This window comes from Callithrix jacchus, chromosome 14 (genome assembly GCF_049354715.1).
Source record: "Callithrix jacchus isolate 240 chromosome 14, calJac240_pri, whole genome shotgun sequence".
In the NCBI taxonomy this organism is placed as follows: Eukaryota; Metazoa; Chordata; class Mammalia; order Primates; family Cebidae; genus Callithrix; species Callithrix jacchus.
The window spans coordinates 76,920,694-76,936,358 of NC_133515.1; positions in this window are offsets into that span (position 1 = coordinate 76,920,694).

Here is a 15,665-nt window from a genome sequence, read left to right on the forward strand (position 1 = left end):
GCTGGTCCAATTTCCTGGGACATGGCCTGTCTGTCTGATAGCGGCACATCACACTAGGTGCTGGTGCAAGTGGCTCATCAGAACCCTCTGTCTCTCAGAGCCTGTGAGCGCTGGCCAGAGTGAGAGACAAGAACCAAGGCATGAAACAGGCCTTTTGATGGGAAGTTTGCCTTTGCAAACAGAATTGACTGGACCTACCAGAACTAGTTTTGAATCATTTGAGGCCCCTTAGGTGGGACAATGTCATACAGCAGAAGCCTATCAGGTCTAAGATCCTTTTGGGTCAGAGCTAACAGTCACTGAGCAAGCCTGAAAAATCAGCCAGCCTCTTTTTCTTTTTTTTAATTTATTCCTATTTCTTTACGTTTGTTTCTCTCTCTCAATGGATAAGTATTACAGCACTTTTTGCTTGCAGTTCCAGCAACATTTGTAATATTGTTTTGCGTATAAATGATTTGCTTTATGTAAGTGTTGTACATATCTCATCCTGTTGATTAATATTTTCTCAGCATAGTATTTTTGAGCTCCATCCCTGTGTAATTCCATAGCTCCTAACTGCTGCCTAGTATTCTGTGGTACTCATCCACCACATTTTCTCTATCCACTCTCTTGGGAATAGATACCTGGATAACTTCCAACTTCATGAGGATCCTTTATGAGAACTGCATGTTCTACAGAGAGGTGGAAGGGTTCTGATGAGCCACTTGTACCAACACCTAGTGTGATATGCCACTATCAGACAGACAGGCCACGTCCCAGGAAACTGGACCAGTCTGTGGATGGCCCTGGCTCCAACAAGGATCCCTAAATGATGGAGCAAGGAACAGCTTGGTATGTGTTTCCTTGCAGACCTATGCAAACTTTGTAATGTATGCCATACCCATGATTAAAAGTGTTGGGTCAGCAAGTGAGTGTGTATGCAATTTAAATATTGCATTTTCTCCAGAATGCCGAATCTGTCCACCCTCCTATCAGCTGTGCATCAGGGGAAGTTGTACCCACCTCCCCACCAACACATGGCTTGACCTCTTTATTTTATTTTATTTATTTTTTTTGAGATGTAGTTTTCCTCTTGTTGCCCAGGCTGGAGTGCAATGGCACAATCTCGGCTCACTGCAACCTCCGCCTCCCAGGTTCAAGCGGTTCTCCTGCCTCAGCCTCCTGAGTAGCTGGGATTACAGGCATGCACCACCACGCCTACCTAATTTTGTATTTTAAGTAGAGATGGGGTTTCTCCATGTTGGTCAGGCTGGTCTTGAACTCCTGACCTCAGGTGATCTGCCGGCCTCAGCCTCCCAAAGTGTTGGGATTACAGGTGTGAGCCACTGCATCTGGCCATGACCTCTTTATTTTTTAATGAAATATGTTCTCTTGGGAGAGAGGTGCATTACATAGAATTTTTTTTAATGAGGAAAAAGACATTTACACTAATTTTTCAATACTTCCCTTAGCCATACTTGTGTTTACATCGTATCTCCTCTATTAGATTGTATATTCACTGAAAAGCAGGGACTAAGTCCCAACAATTTTGTTATGGAACCGTATTGTATATACAGAAGCATGAGTGAAAAAAGTGGAGTGAGTTCTGTCGAGCCTGCTTCTCAGAGCTGATGATCTCTTCACCTTCCCTGTGACTCAGTTTTCAATTGGTACCCTTGAAGTCTAATCTCAGTTTCTTTTCCTTGCTTGTAAATTGAGCTTATTCAAGGTTTTTAGGTTTCTGCTTAGTCACTATGAAGAAAGCAGAAACACCAACTCAATAGCTTTCAAGTTTTTTAAACCATAACCTCACAGTATGAAATATATTTTACATGCTTTAGTATATATCTATGCATGTGATTGTGTGTATTTCATACATATACACACATACACAAACAGGATTCACTATTGTTTTCTGTGATATAATTTATTTTTTAATTTTTTTCCTGAAAATGCAACACAATGAAATATTACTACGAACCTATCATAGTGTGTGAATTTTTTAAGAAATGACAAAACTGATAATATATACCAAGTACTGGGGAGGATGTGAACCTTCTAGAACCTTCATCCATTGCTTGTGGGAGTGCAAAATGCTACGATATGATGCCACTCCTGGATATTCATCTGAGAGAAATGAGAACACATTCACACTAAAGCTATACATGAATGTGTACAGCAGCTGCACTCATCACGACCTCAAACTGAAAACAACCTGAATTTCCTTCCAATTAGTTCAAAGAGTTATACAAAATCTGCTACATCCACACAAAGGAATACTACTCAGCAATTAAAAAAAAATGAACCACTGATACACACAACAACTTGAATGGGTCTCAAGGGAATTATGTTGAGTGAAAGAAATCAGCCTCAAAAGGTTACACACTGTACAATTCCATTGCTACCACAGCCTGTGAGAGACAAAAGTGTCATGATGGAGAGTAGATCAGTGGTTGTGGAGGGTTAAGGGGGAGGGAGGGTATGACCACAAAGGGATAGCCTGGTGGAGTTTTAGGGGTTTTCTTATTGTGGCAGTGGTTGCATGGATGTATACATATGTTAAAATTCATACAACTACACGAAAAAATGATGAAAAGTGGTTGAAAAAAATGTTAAAGGGGAGTTGGTGAAATGAGCATAAGTGAAGCTGAACTGAAGTTGGCAGGTAGCACGGCAGCTGCTGGCAGACAAGGAAATAGGACGGCAACACTGATAAAAGAAGGTCAAGCCCGGATGTGTGAACAAGGATCATGGCCTGTGCTGAAGTCCTTGCAGGGGAGGTAAGGGTGGTGCCAGATTCACAGGCAGAACAGGAAGCAGACCATCAGCCTTTGGAATGAGCAAGAGTTGGAACCTCCCAGCTGAGGCAATTTTAATTCAATGCCTTAAGTGTTAATTGATCACCTATTGGTTGGCAGACACTATTGGGGCACTGATGATATAATAATGAACAAGGCACCCAGGCCCTGACCTCATGGAGCTGATATTCTAGCGGGATGGGTGTGGGAGGAGAGAAAATGAGGTTTCAGTAAGTGCTGTAGAGACAAAACAAAGTGGTGTGTGTGTATGGTTGTGTGTGTGTGCTGTGTGTGAGGGGCACTGTTTAGAATGTGTAGACTGAGTAGCCAGGGAAGCCTTTCTGAAGGAGGGAATACCAAGGAGTGGGCATTAAGGACAAGCTTCCTCTTATATCCTCACCATGTGAAGGAAATACAGGCACTGAGTTATCAGATAATATAATTACCTGAAAGAAAAAGCTGGTTGCAATTCATTAAATTGATTTTTATGGTCACAAAATCAGGGCAGTCTGAAGTAAAATAATCTCAGCACACTCCATGGCAGATGACACAGGCCCATAATCAGCACTGGCTTCAGGCTTGGTCGATGGCATTGGTGGGTCCAGACCATTTCCTGCCAATGACTCCCAAGCTCACTCCCTGTTATGTTCCCCCTGGAGCACTGAAGCAAATCTGATAACTCAGCGTCTGTATTTCCTTCACATGGGGAGGATGTAAGAGGAACTTTATACTTAATGCCCACTCCTTGGTATTGCCTCCTTCAGAAAGGCTTCCCTGACTACTCATTTGCTCTTAAAGAATAACCAGGCCAGGCGCGGTGGCTCAAGCCTGTAATCCCAGCACTTTGGGAGGCTGAGGCGGGTGGATCAGGAGGTCAAGAGATCGAGACCATCCTGGTCAACATGGTGAAACCCCCGTCTCCACTAAAAATACAAAAAATTAGCTGGGCATGGTGGCGCATGCCTGTAATCCCAACTACTCGGGAGGCTGAGGCAGGAGAATTGCCTGAACCCAGGAGGTGGAGGTTGCTGTGAGCCGAGATCGCGCCATTGCACTCCAGCCTGGGTAAGGAGAGCGAAACTCCGTCTCAAAAAAAAAAAAAGAATAACCAGAGAGGCCATGCACAGTGGCTCACGCTTGTAATCCCAGCATGTTGGGAGGCTGAGGTGAGCGGATCACAAGGTCAAAAGATTGAGACCATCCTGGCCATCATGGTGAAACCTTGTCTTTACTAAAAATACAAAAATTAGCCAGGCATGGTGGTGCACACCTGTAGTCTCCGCTGCTGAGGAGGCTGAGGCAGGAGAATCACTTGAACCCGGGAGGCAGAGGTTGCAGTGACCTGAGATGACACCATTGTACTCCAGCCTGGTGACAGAGCAAGACTCCAACTCAAAGAAAAAAAAAAAAAAAAAAAAAGAATAACCAGAGAACAGATTCTTGGAATGAACATACTTTTCAACAATGCCTTTACATATAATTTAAAATAGCCTGCTGATTCTTTAATTTTATGTGCACCAAAGGACTCCACATTGATTCTTTTAAGCACTTACTGGAACTCCTTCTGGAACATTTTATAGACTATGTCTAGCCTTTGAGTCAAAGTTTTATTACATCTGATTGAAAAGGATTTCCACCCTCATCTCAGTGGGATTGCAGAGAAAAGCAGGCAGCCTCGTGTTCAGTTTGGGGGATCTCCTATCCCCTGATGTTGTACTGTGTACTCAGCATGCTTTTCTGGCTGTCTCTAGCTTTCTTGTTTAACCCCACAGCCCTTGGCTATTGCCTAGGCCTTTGGACCCCACAATCAGGTCACATCAGCTTTGAGAGCACCACCCAGCTCCCATACCCACATTACTGAAAGCTGCCGGTGTCCACTGGATCTGGTGGGTGTTTGTGAATCCCAGGATGCTCTGAGCTTGCCTTTCCTGCACCTCCTGTCACTCTCCCCATTCACATTCAGGAAGGCCAAAGGGCCACCTCTGTTCTCTTACTACATATCCCAGCGATCAGTATTTAAATTTAAGACTCTGCTTCTGCAATTTCCACAGCCCCCAAGCAAATCCAGTTGGCATTCTTAGAAGTTGGCACTGACATTGAGGAAAAAAGTGGGGAAACACAGGCTGGACAAAACGGTGGAAGAGTAAGGTCGACTTTTCACTGTGTGTTTCCCAGGAACCTATTGCCGTAAAAACAGGGCAAGCCTGCTTGCTGTCTTGTTTTGATTTCTAACTTAAAGAGATGGTCTGGAAACATCTATCAAGGCTTTGTTAATAAAAAACAAAATAACTGTTCTTCTTCAGTGCCCCGCCAGGGCTTATTTTCTTTCTGACAGAGTGTAGGGGAGTTTAGGTCATGATACAGGTCTGCCCTTGGCTCTGCGGAGATCAGCACCTTTCTCATTTTCTTTGCCCAAGTCCCTACATTCACCTAGTTTGAGTTCATCTGTCATCTCTTCAATGAAGCCTCCTCCGATCACACTGTTTAATACTTAGCCTGCCTCCATAAGCTCTCTCAACATGCCTACCTTGCTCTACTTTTTCTGTTCCCTATGCCCCCAACACATAAAACATTTATTCCCTGTTAATATAATAACCTTTAAATTTTAATGATGGTTTACTGTCTGTCTCCATCCCCACTCCAGTCCCCAGGATATAAACTCCACAGGGGTGGACATTTTTACATTCCTTGGAAAGTGGAATATCCAATCATCTTGCCGGATTTTCTACATAATATCCAACCACTGGTTTGCATTATATTTTAAGTTCCGATGGTATGATCATTGCCCAAATAAACAATCTACTCACAAGAAGAAATTAGTTAAACCAGCTGTTTATTGTCCTGTTGACCTGTGCTGTACAATGTAGTAGTCACTAGTCATATGTGGCTATTTAAATTTAAATTAATTAAACAAAATTTAAAAATCAATTTCTTATTCACACCAGCCTTATTTCAGGTGCTCGGAAGCCACATGTGGATAGTGGCTACTGTTGTGAGAGGCAAAGATATAAAAGGCTTCCATCATAGTGGGAAGTTCTATCGGACAGTGCTGCTATAATTGAATCAATTTCAATTGATTGGATGTTTCACTTTTATTCAATTGATAACTATTTATTACTACTTTGGTAAAACACCATGATAAGAATCATGAGAAATAGGGAGGATTCAGGGGCCCTGCCTCTGAGTATGTGAGTGTGAAGATAAATATAATATAAAGATACATACAAAGGGTCTTCAGGTAGTTTCCATAACGTGCTTCAAGGAAATGAGAGATGTGCATTTTCCAGTTCAGGACAGGGAATTTTAAAAAGGCTTCTTGGAGGAGGTAGGTCTGAAACAGAAAACTGCCCATAACCTCAGTTCTGAAGTTCAGAAAACTCAACACCTTGATGTGAGTAAAGAAGAGAATCCACATAAGGTTATATTCTGGTGCAAAAGTTAACTCCAAACAAGGAAATCCAAAGCTATGGTTTCCTATGTTCCATGGGCTCTGCAGTTGCTTCTCCCTCATTATTGCCTTGGGACAAGCAGCCCCCACACTTGCAGAAACAAACACTTCTGGTCCTGATGCCCCCTGCCTGAGCAGAGCTGAGAAAAGCTCCTGGGGGCTAACAGAATTTGGATGATTGCTTCTCCAAGCCTTCCCTTCCAAGGCTAGGAATTAAAGTTCAGAGAGAGTCTTCCCCTCATGCTGCTTATTCCTGCAAGGCAAAGCTTGAAGGCTTGACCTAAAGAGCTATGTCGATGGATAATGAGTGATCGAATGTGACTTTTCAGATACCTGAAACTTTCCTTCCTGGGCTCCTTCACTCCTTTCCGTAGCCCACAGGCTGACTCATATGGACCTGTCTTTTCCCCACAGGCAGAGGAGCCAACATCTTCAGTGGAAAATAAACTCAGGTCAAAAGAACATGCGAGGAGCACAATTATTTCCAAAGAAAAAAATTAAATTTCCAAGAGTTAATGTAGCTTTTTAATGCTGCTATTATGAGTCAGACATTTTCCTGGGTAGTTACTCTGATACTGTTCAGATAGCCTCAATGGGCTCTGTATTAGTGCGTTCTCACACTCCTATAAAGAAATACCTGAGACTGGGTAATTTATATAGCAAAGAGGTTTAATTGGCTCACAGTTCTGCAGGCTGTACAGAAAGTATAGCAGCAGCGTCTGCTTCTGGGGAGGACTCAAGAAACTTACAATCATGGCAGAAAGCAAAGGGGAAGCAGGCATGTCTTACACGGCTAAAGCAGAGGGAAGAGAGCGGGGGAAGGTGCTACATGCTTTTCAACAACCAGATCTCTTGAGAACCCACTCACTGTACAGTATCAAGAGGGATGGTACTGAACTATGCATGAGAACTCCACTCCATGATCCAATCACCTCCCACCGTGCTCCACCACCAACACTGGGGATTATTACTGAACATGAGATTTGGAAAAAGCTTGTAATTGCAGGACTTAAAGCCCTTGCTTAATCATTTTCTTCTTCCTAATTGGGTCACCATCATTTTGTACGGGGACATAGATCTAAATCAACTCAAATAAAGTGATTTGGGCATTAGGCTCCACTGGCTACCAGCATCTTGGTAAGATGAATCTCCTGTGGTTTACAGCAGAGGTCAGCAAACTAGGGCACATGGTCCAAATCTGGGCCACCACCCGTTTTCCGTAGTTTGAGAGTTATGAATTATTTTTACACTTTTAAATATTAGAAAGAAATCAAAAGAGGAAAAGCATTTTATGACTATGAACATTTTATGAAATCCAAATTGTAGTATACATAAAGAAAGTTATGTTAGAACACAGCCATACTCATTTGACTCCCTTAGTGCCTATGGCAGCTTTTGTACTATAGCAGCAGAGTTGGGTATTTGTAAAAAATATGGCCGGCAAAGCCTAAAATATTTACTACCTGGCTCTTTACAGGAAAAGTTTGCCAATCCTGGTCTGCACCATCTACTTCTCACAGCACCAACTAATAATTGTAACAACCTCTTCACGTTTCTGAAGCCCTTTATGGCTGGCAAATCACTTCTATGTGCATCATTTCCACCTCCATTTTAAACGATGCTGGACTGTGCTACAGCTCTTGATAGCTGATACTGCTTCACAGACAGACATCAACCCACAAAGCCAAGGCCGCAAATAAGACACTAGGAAGCAGAAACAGATCAAAGGCGTTTTTCACAAAGGCAGTATTCCATTTTGCAAGTGGAGGTATTTTAGCACAGTGTAGAGAACGCAATTAAACGAAAGGAAAAATTCAGACCCATGCAGTATAATAATATAACTAAAAAAAAAATTGAAAAAATGTTGTCATTTCAGGACTCAAAGCCATTGCTTAATTATTTTCTTCTTCCTAATTGGGTCTCCATCATTTTGCATCATTTAGGGGTATGTCATAGTTTCACAATTCTTACACGTAGCCTAAGATAATGCAACTAATCAAACAAAATTCATCCTCTTATCTAGTCACATGAGACACCCTGAAATAAGTTTGGGAGAATTATCATATGTTCTTATATGCAGAGCATGTAATCAAGTATAATATAGTTTTATGTACATTCAGATCATCCAGACTATCAGTTATTCAGCATCTATTATGTCTATAAGCATTGATAAGCACTACTAGATACTATTCTAAGATAAAATTGTTATGAAAATAAATAAATGTCTTGATTCAGAGGTGTTCATTCCCTGTCTGAGGAGACACACTGGCACGCCCCAACACAGTGTGATTGAAGTTGTAACAAGTGGTGTATGAGGTGCTTTGGTAACAAAGATTAAGAAATATGTAATTCCCCTAGAGATTGTGTGGACATGAGGGCTAGGAAAGGCTCCATAGAGGAGATGCCCTATGAGCTTGGCTGACATGCTTAGGGGTTGACTAGAGAGACACAATACCAGGGGTAGAGGATGAGAGGATCCTGGACAAGGCCCTCAGTGATGAAAGGGCTTGCTCCCCGCCAGATCCCTGGTGCATGGCACAGTGCTGCCCCCTCATATGTACTCAGTCATAAAATATCTGTTGAATGAATGAATATGATGTGCTTGGGAGTGGCAATGATCCAGGTGAGATGAAGAGAACACATATGTGTTTGCATGCAGTGCATGTGTGTATTTTTATGTGTGTTGCAATGGGGGAGCGTGGCAAGCACTATTAATGTCTACCCAATATCCATCACCCTACTTGTTAACGGAACCTTGATTTTTCTCCAGTTATCCAGTCTCCAGGGAATTCTGTCTTGGCTCAGAGTAAATCCTGACTAGCCTAAATCAATCATAAAATTCCTACCCCCCTTGCAGTAACTGGCCTAGACAGGGGCATGTAATCTATTCTGGCTGATGAGTTGCAAGGGGAAGGTCTATTGAAGGGCTGCTTTAAGGTTTTCATTGTTCTTTAAAAAGACACACACACAAGTAAGAGACATGCTATTGTGTCTAGATTTGACTCCTGCAGTGATCTTGTAGTCATGAAGGGTGCTAACCTGAGGACCACGCTGATACTTCAAAAATGACTGTATGAAAAGATGCCAAGATCTTGTCCTTGATGGGGTCATCAAGCCATTAAGTAAACCAACTTAGAGCTCCCTACACTTCTGATTTTCCTCCAAGGTGAGACAACTAATTTCCTCCTTTATAGGACACAACTGATTAAGAATTTTCTTTTTCTGGTTCTGAAGTCCAAAGACATTTTAACAGATGGGTCAGCTGTGTATATAGGGTGAAGGTGATTGGATATCATAAATACCCTGAATTGATCATTACATATTGTATACATGTATCAGAATATCAGATGTACCCCATAAATTTTTACAAATATGAATCGATAAAAAATTTAAAAAAAGAAAGGTCACTCAAAATTTTTCCTTCCACCTGATTGCGTTGTACAGAGGGAATTTAAAATTCGATCACCATTCACAAGTGCTTCCAGACACATTTCAGTTGAATATGAGGGCTATTCTATGTCCTAAACACTCCTTTTACAGTTTTGTTTTTATGGTGAATTTGCATGACTCTGAAGAAAGGGTTGGCAGACTCAGTCTAATTGCATCAATTCCAGATTAATGAAGCCTGAGTTATTGAGGTTTCATGCCCTCAAGTCTAGCTTAATCCTTGTCACTGGTGTCAGTGATGTCTTTCCTAAAAAGGCTCATTCCTCGGGCACAGCCAGCCCCACTAGGCCATGTTACAACTTGCTCTTCCTTCTCCACAACTCAGATTCTAGCACTTGTACATAATGTGCCCTTCATGACACTTTCCAGGTAATTTTTCTGGGTGGAAGATTCACAAGAGCAAAGGATTGCTCGTGCTCCTTCTTCGTGTGGTGCCTTCTCTCTTTTATCACGTCTGACTCAGGCATCACCCATTCTTGCCCAGCTTGAGTTCTAAAATCCAATGAATCTCTCTCATACCTAGGAAGCTGGATTCACATAAAGAATTACAATTCAGCCAGGTGTGGTGGCTCATGCCTGTAATCCCAGCACTTTGGTAGGTCGAGGTAGGCGGATCACCTGAGGTCAGGAGTTTGAGGCCAGCCTGGCCAACATGGTAAAACCCTGTCTCTGCTAAAAATACAAAATAAATTAGCTGGGCATGGTAATGCACGCCTGTAATCCCAGCTACCTGGGAGGCTGAGGCAAGAGAATCGCTTGAACCTGGGAGGCGGAGGTTGCAGTGAGTGGAGATCGTGCTACTGCACTCCAGCCTGGGCGACAGTGAGACTGCATCTCAAAACAAAAAAAAAAAAAGAAAAAAAAAGGAACTACAATTCTATTTCAAATTCTAATGCTTCTGTTAGAGTAGTTTAGAAAGAAAATAGTAAATAAAAATTATCAGCATATTCACCAAAAATTAAGGACCTGTTTCAGTTTCTTAAATTCATGTCTTTTAATTTGTATCTTCTTTTCTGAGAGTATGCCTAATTCTTAAAAGTCTTTTTATATTTGTTGCCTACTTTTATCTTTACATATCTCCTGTAGATTACAACATAAATCACAACAATTCAATAGAATACTGTTATTAAATAAATTCAATAGATGAGGTTAATTGCTAAAACCATATAGCGAGATTGCTCTTTTTTCTTATATTAATATATGTGTTCATGCAGAATCGTGTTTTCTCTCGACTCTATGTTCTTAGGAGCTCTATCGGAAACTGAACCATGGTATAATATCTAGGTCAGCTCTTCTGCCCAACTAAAACTATATTGCATCCCAGCCTGGCAGCACATAGCCCCTATGGGCTTTTTAAGGCTCTGCAAAAATGTCTGAGACCTGAAAAACATATAATGGGCTAATGACATTCTTTGCTTTTTTAGGAACACAAGAGGAGAATCAGAGAAATTGGGGCTATATGTGGGAATATGATTAGGGTAGGTATTTCCTTTTTTTTCAAAATAGGGGATACTTAGGCATGTGTGTACACTGGTGAGATTGGTGCAGCAGGGAGAGAAAAAAGGATGAGGCAGGACAGAAAGAAGTTGGTTGTAGGAGTGAAGTCCCGGAGAAGGCATGAGAGGAGGGGAGGCACGTCAGGTGGGGCCACGGTGCGAGGTCTCACAGAGTTCACATAATGTAGGCTTAAAACCTTTCTCAAATCTTGAGTTCAAATCCTCTCTCTGCCAATTTGTAGAAATGTGTGAATTTGTGCAAGTGAACCTCTTCAAGTGGATATTCCCTCATGTGTAAAATAGAGATAAATAAGGTGCCAAATCCATTGATTGTTGTGAATATTCAAGTTAATAACACACGCTATTAGCTTAAGCATAGTACTTCTAATAAAGTAAGCGTGCAGCAATGATTAGCTGTAACAATAATAATTATTGATAGTATTAGGCACAGGGCTGGGAAGCAAGATGACAAAAAAAATGTGTGAACCACCACTAATCTTGTAATCACCTATAATCCTAGCATTTTGGGAGGCTGATGTGGGAGGATCACTTGAGGCCAGGAGTTTGAGACTAGTCTGGCAACATAGTAAGACTCCATCTCTACAAAATAAAAAATTAGCTGGGCATGGTGGCATGGTGGCATGGTGGCATGAACCTATAGTCCTAGCTACCTGAGAAGCTGAAACAGGAGGACTGCTTGAGCCCTGGAGTTTGAGGCTGCAGTAAGCTGTGATTACACTACTGCACTCCAGGCTAGGTGACAGAGTGAGACCTTGTCTCTAAGGTGAAATAAAACATTTAAAAATGAGCTGGGCGTGGTGGCTTATGCCTGTAATCCAAGCACTTTGAAGGCCAAGGTGGGTGGATCACCTGAGGTCGGGAGTTCAAGAGCACCTTGACCAACACAGTGAAACCCCATCTTAAAAAAAAAAATTTAAAAATGATATTTAAATCACAAAACCATAGTCTTTGACTGAGGATATGAAAATACAGTGTTTGAGATAAATGTGTAATAAATGGTAATACAAAACAGAATTAAATCATCACTTCGACAGCCTTCACATTTCGGTCTTAGCAGGGATTGGAATGTCTGTGAGAAGCCTGGGCTGTCATCTCTGAGAACACAGGACAGGGCCTCTGGGTGTCCATTTGATCTTCCTCTTTCCCATTCATAGTGGAATGGTCCAGTCCACCGTGACAGCTTTGTTGCTCTTGCTGGGTCTCTGACTGATGACCCTAACTTTCCTTCCTACTTCCTTTCCTTCCTCCTACTCCCTTTTCTTTCTCCTCCATGGAGGGGGAAGGCTCCTAATGATGTAGATTTTCCAGGTTTGACTTGCTCCATCCTAGGTGACCGTGTAATAAGAAACAATCCCTCAAACTATGAGGGAACCAGAATTGTTTGGTAACCAGCTTCCTGGGAAACAAATGGGATTATATTTTCCATATTTTATAGACTAGAAAATAAACAGAATGATTTAAAATGTCAACAAGCATGCTCCTAAATAGCACTGGCTAAGTTTAATTCATCTTACAGCCCTATCACCAAATACCAAGTCTAACAGTAAGCAGGTACTCAGTCCCTGTTTGTGAAATGATCATCATGAGTTAGTCAATCAATGAAAGCCATATATAAAATCTTTTGTGCGACTGCATATGGAACTCAGGTTTGCCAACTCATAGATTTGTACTTCTTCCTGCATCTAAGTTGCAACAGTGCTAATAATCCCCATCCCTTCTGTATCATCCATGTGGGATGGTGAAGGCCAGATGTTTCTGTGACTCGCTTCTTCTGTAGATCAGTCCCTAAGGTAGCAGATTTCACTGGGAAGGATCCCTGACTACCTGGTGATTCTATCGTTTGTTGGAGGTTGTTTTCCAGATGTGTTGACTCCACTCTCAGTCCTCAGATTTCTGTTTACAGATGTAGTCTAGATTCACACTTTTACAGATCAGCTCTGGGCCTGCTGTAGAGGAGAATGGCAGGGCCAGTTCACATGCCAGGTAATTTCTAGGACACAGTGGTTTTCCTGTGCCCCTCTCTGGAGCATGAAGCCCCAGGTAATACTGAAAGCTTCCTGAACTCCCTGGCAGCTGTTTACCTTTCTCCTTTGGGGGCCACAGAGGGGACAGGGAATGGGAACAAATAGAAATTTGTAAAGTCCTGCCCAAGAAGTAGCCACTTCAGCAAAGCCTGGTGTTCTTCTAGGGCCCTGATCCCTGGCGTGTTATTGGTTTATGTTTTAGCACCTGCTGTATACACTCAAACCAAAATGGACCCAATTATTTCACTCTACCTTTAGGAAGAAGGAGTGTAAGAAAATGTAGCACATACAGGAGTCCCAGGCGGGGAGGATTGTAGCAAAGCCAGTTACTGCCTCCTATATATCCTAGCATCTCATTTCACACAAACGTATTTGCCAAAGAAGGAGAAATGGAGATCAGAATATAGATCTGAAACTTTTATCTCAGTGAAAGGAAGTTGTGTTACATCTCAGGTTATCAGTACATTTGGCTAACCTCAACCCTTCATTTCAATGAATTTTCTAATTAAAATGAAAGTGAGCAGAGTATTTTTGGTAAGAAATAGTAGACTAAATTTCTGTCCCCCACAAGTGCAGTGAACCACATAAGGAAGGGGTGGGGGATATAGCTGACTTGAAACAGCACTGGCAATCATCTTGGTATAAATGATATAGAATTCTCCATCCAATACAGCAGAATATACATTATTCTCTAGGTCATATGGAACATTCACTGAAAGAGACCACACTCTAGGCCATACAATATACCTGAACAAATTAAAAAATTTTAAATCCCAGCACTTTGGGAGGCCGAGGCGGGTGGATCACGAGGTCAAGAGATCGAGACCATCCTGATCAACATGGTGAAACCCCGTCTCTACTAAAAATACAAAAAATTGGCTGGGCATGGTGGCGCGTGCCTGTAATCCCAGCTACTCGGGAGGTTGAGGCGGGAGAATTGCTTGAACCCAGGAGGCGGAGGTTGCGGTGAGCCGAGATTGCGCCATTGCACTCCAGCCTGGGTAACGGGAGCGAAACTCTGTCTCAAAAAAAAAAAAATTTTAAACCATACAAGCATATTCACAGACCATAATGGAATGAAGCTAAAAATGAATAACAGAGAGATAACTGGATAATCCCAAATATTTAGGAATAAATTAAACATTTATAAATAACAAAGTAATTATAATAAATAACAAAGTAATTAAAGAAGACATCTCAAGAGAAATTTTTAAGTATTTTGAACTAAATTATTTTAAAGGGATTAATTCTCCAAGAAGAATGAAATGAAAATAATATTAAATGAAATGAAAATAAAATTAATCAAAAATGAAATGAAAATAAATTAATCAAAACTTGTGGGATGCAGTGAAAACTGTGCTTAGAGGGAAATTTATAGCACTGAATGCATATATTACAAGAGAATAAAGATCTAAAATCAGCAATCTAAGCTTCCACCTTATGACACTAGAGAAAGAAAAGCAATAGAAACCCAAAGAAAACAGAAGAAATAATAATAATAATGAGTAGAAACAAATACTGGTGTTGAAAAAAATAGAGAAAATGAATTAAACCAAAACCTAGTGTTGGTGTGTGTGTGTCTGTGTGTTGTTTTTTGGAAAAGATCAGTAAGATTGATACCTCTCTGGCCAGGTTCACCAAGAGAAAAATCAGAGAAGATACAAATAACTAATATCAGAGATTGAGGAGGGTTTATCAGTACTGATCGAGAGGCATTTAAAGGACAGCAAAGAAATGAATAAATAGCTTTCTGCCTACACATTTGATAACTTAGATGAACTGGACCAATTCTTTGAAAAACACAAACTATCAAAACACACACAAAGAGAAATAAATAATTTAAGTAGGCCTATATTTACTAGAGAAATGCAATAAATAATAAATAACCTTCCGAAGCAGACAGAAGCAGACTCAGATAGTTTCTCTGGTTAAATCTACCAAACATTCAAAGAAAAAAAATTATACCAATTTTATACAATCTTTTGTAGAATACAGAAGCAACACTTCCTAACTTATTCTATGACGCCAGAATTTCCAAGTATCAAAGTCAGACATAGATAGTACAAGAAAGAAAAACAACAAATTAATATCCTTTATGAAAATGATAAAATATCCTTAAAAAGATATAAACATATTGAATCTAACACTGTATAAAAACAACTACAACCATACTCTGTGGCCAAGTGAAGTTTATTCAAAGTTTGCAAGGCTTGATTTACATTTAAAAAGTAATTAATACAATCCACCACATTAATACACTAAAAAGAAAAATTCATATAATCATATCAATCAATGCCAAAAAGCCATCTGACAAAATCCAACACCCATTCATGATAAAATCTCTCAGCAGAAGCTCTCAGGAAAAAGGATAAATTTTCTCATCTTGATAAAGATCTACAAAAGGCCTACAGTTAACATCATAGTTAATGGTAAGAAACTGGGTACTTTCTCT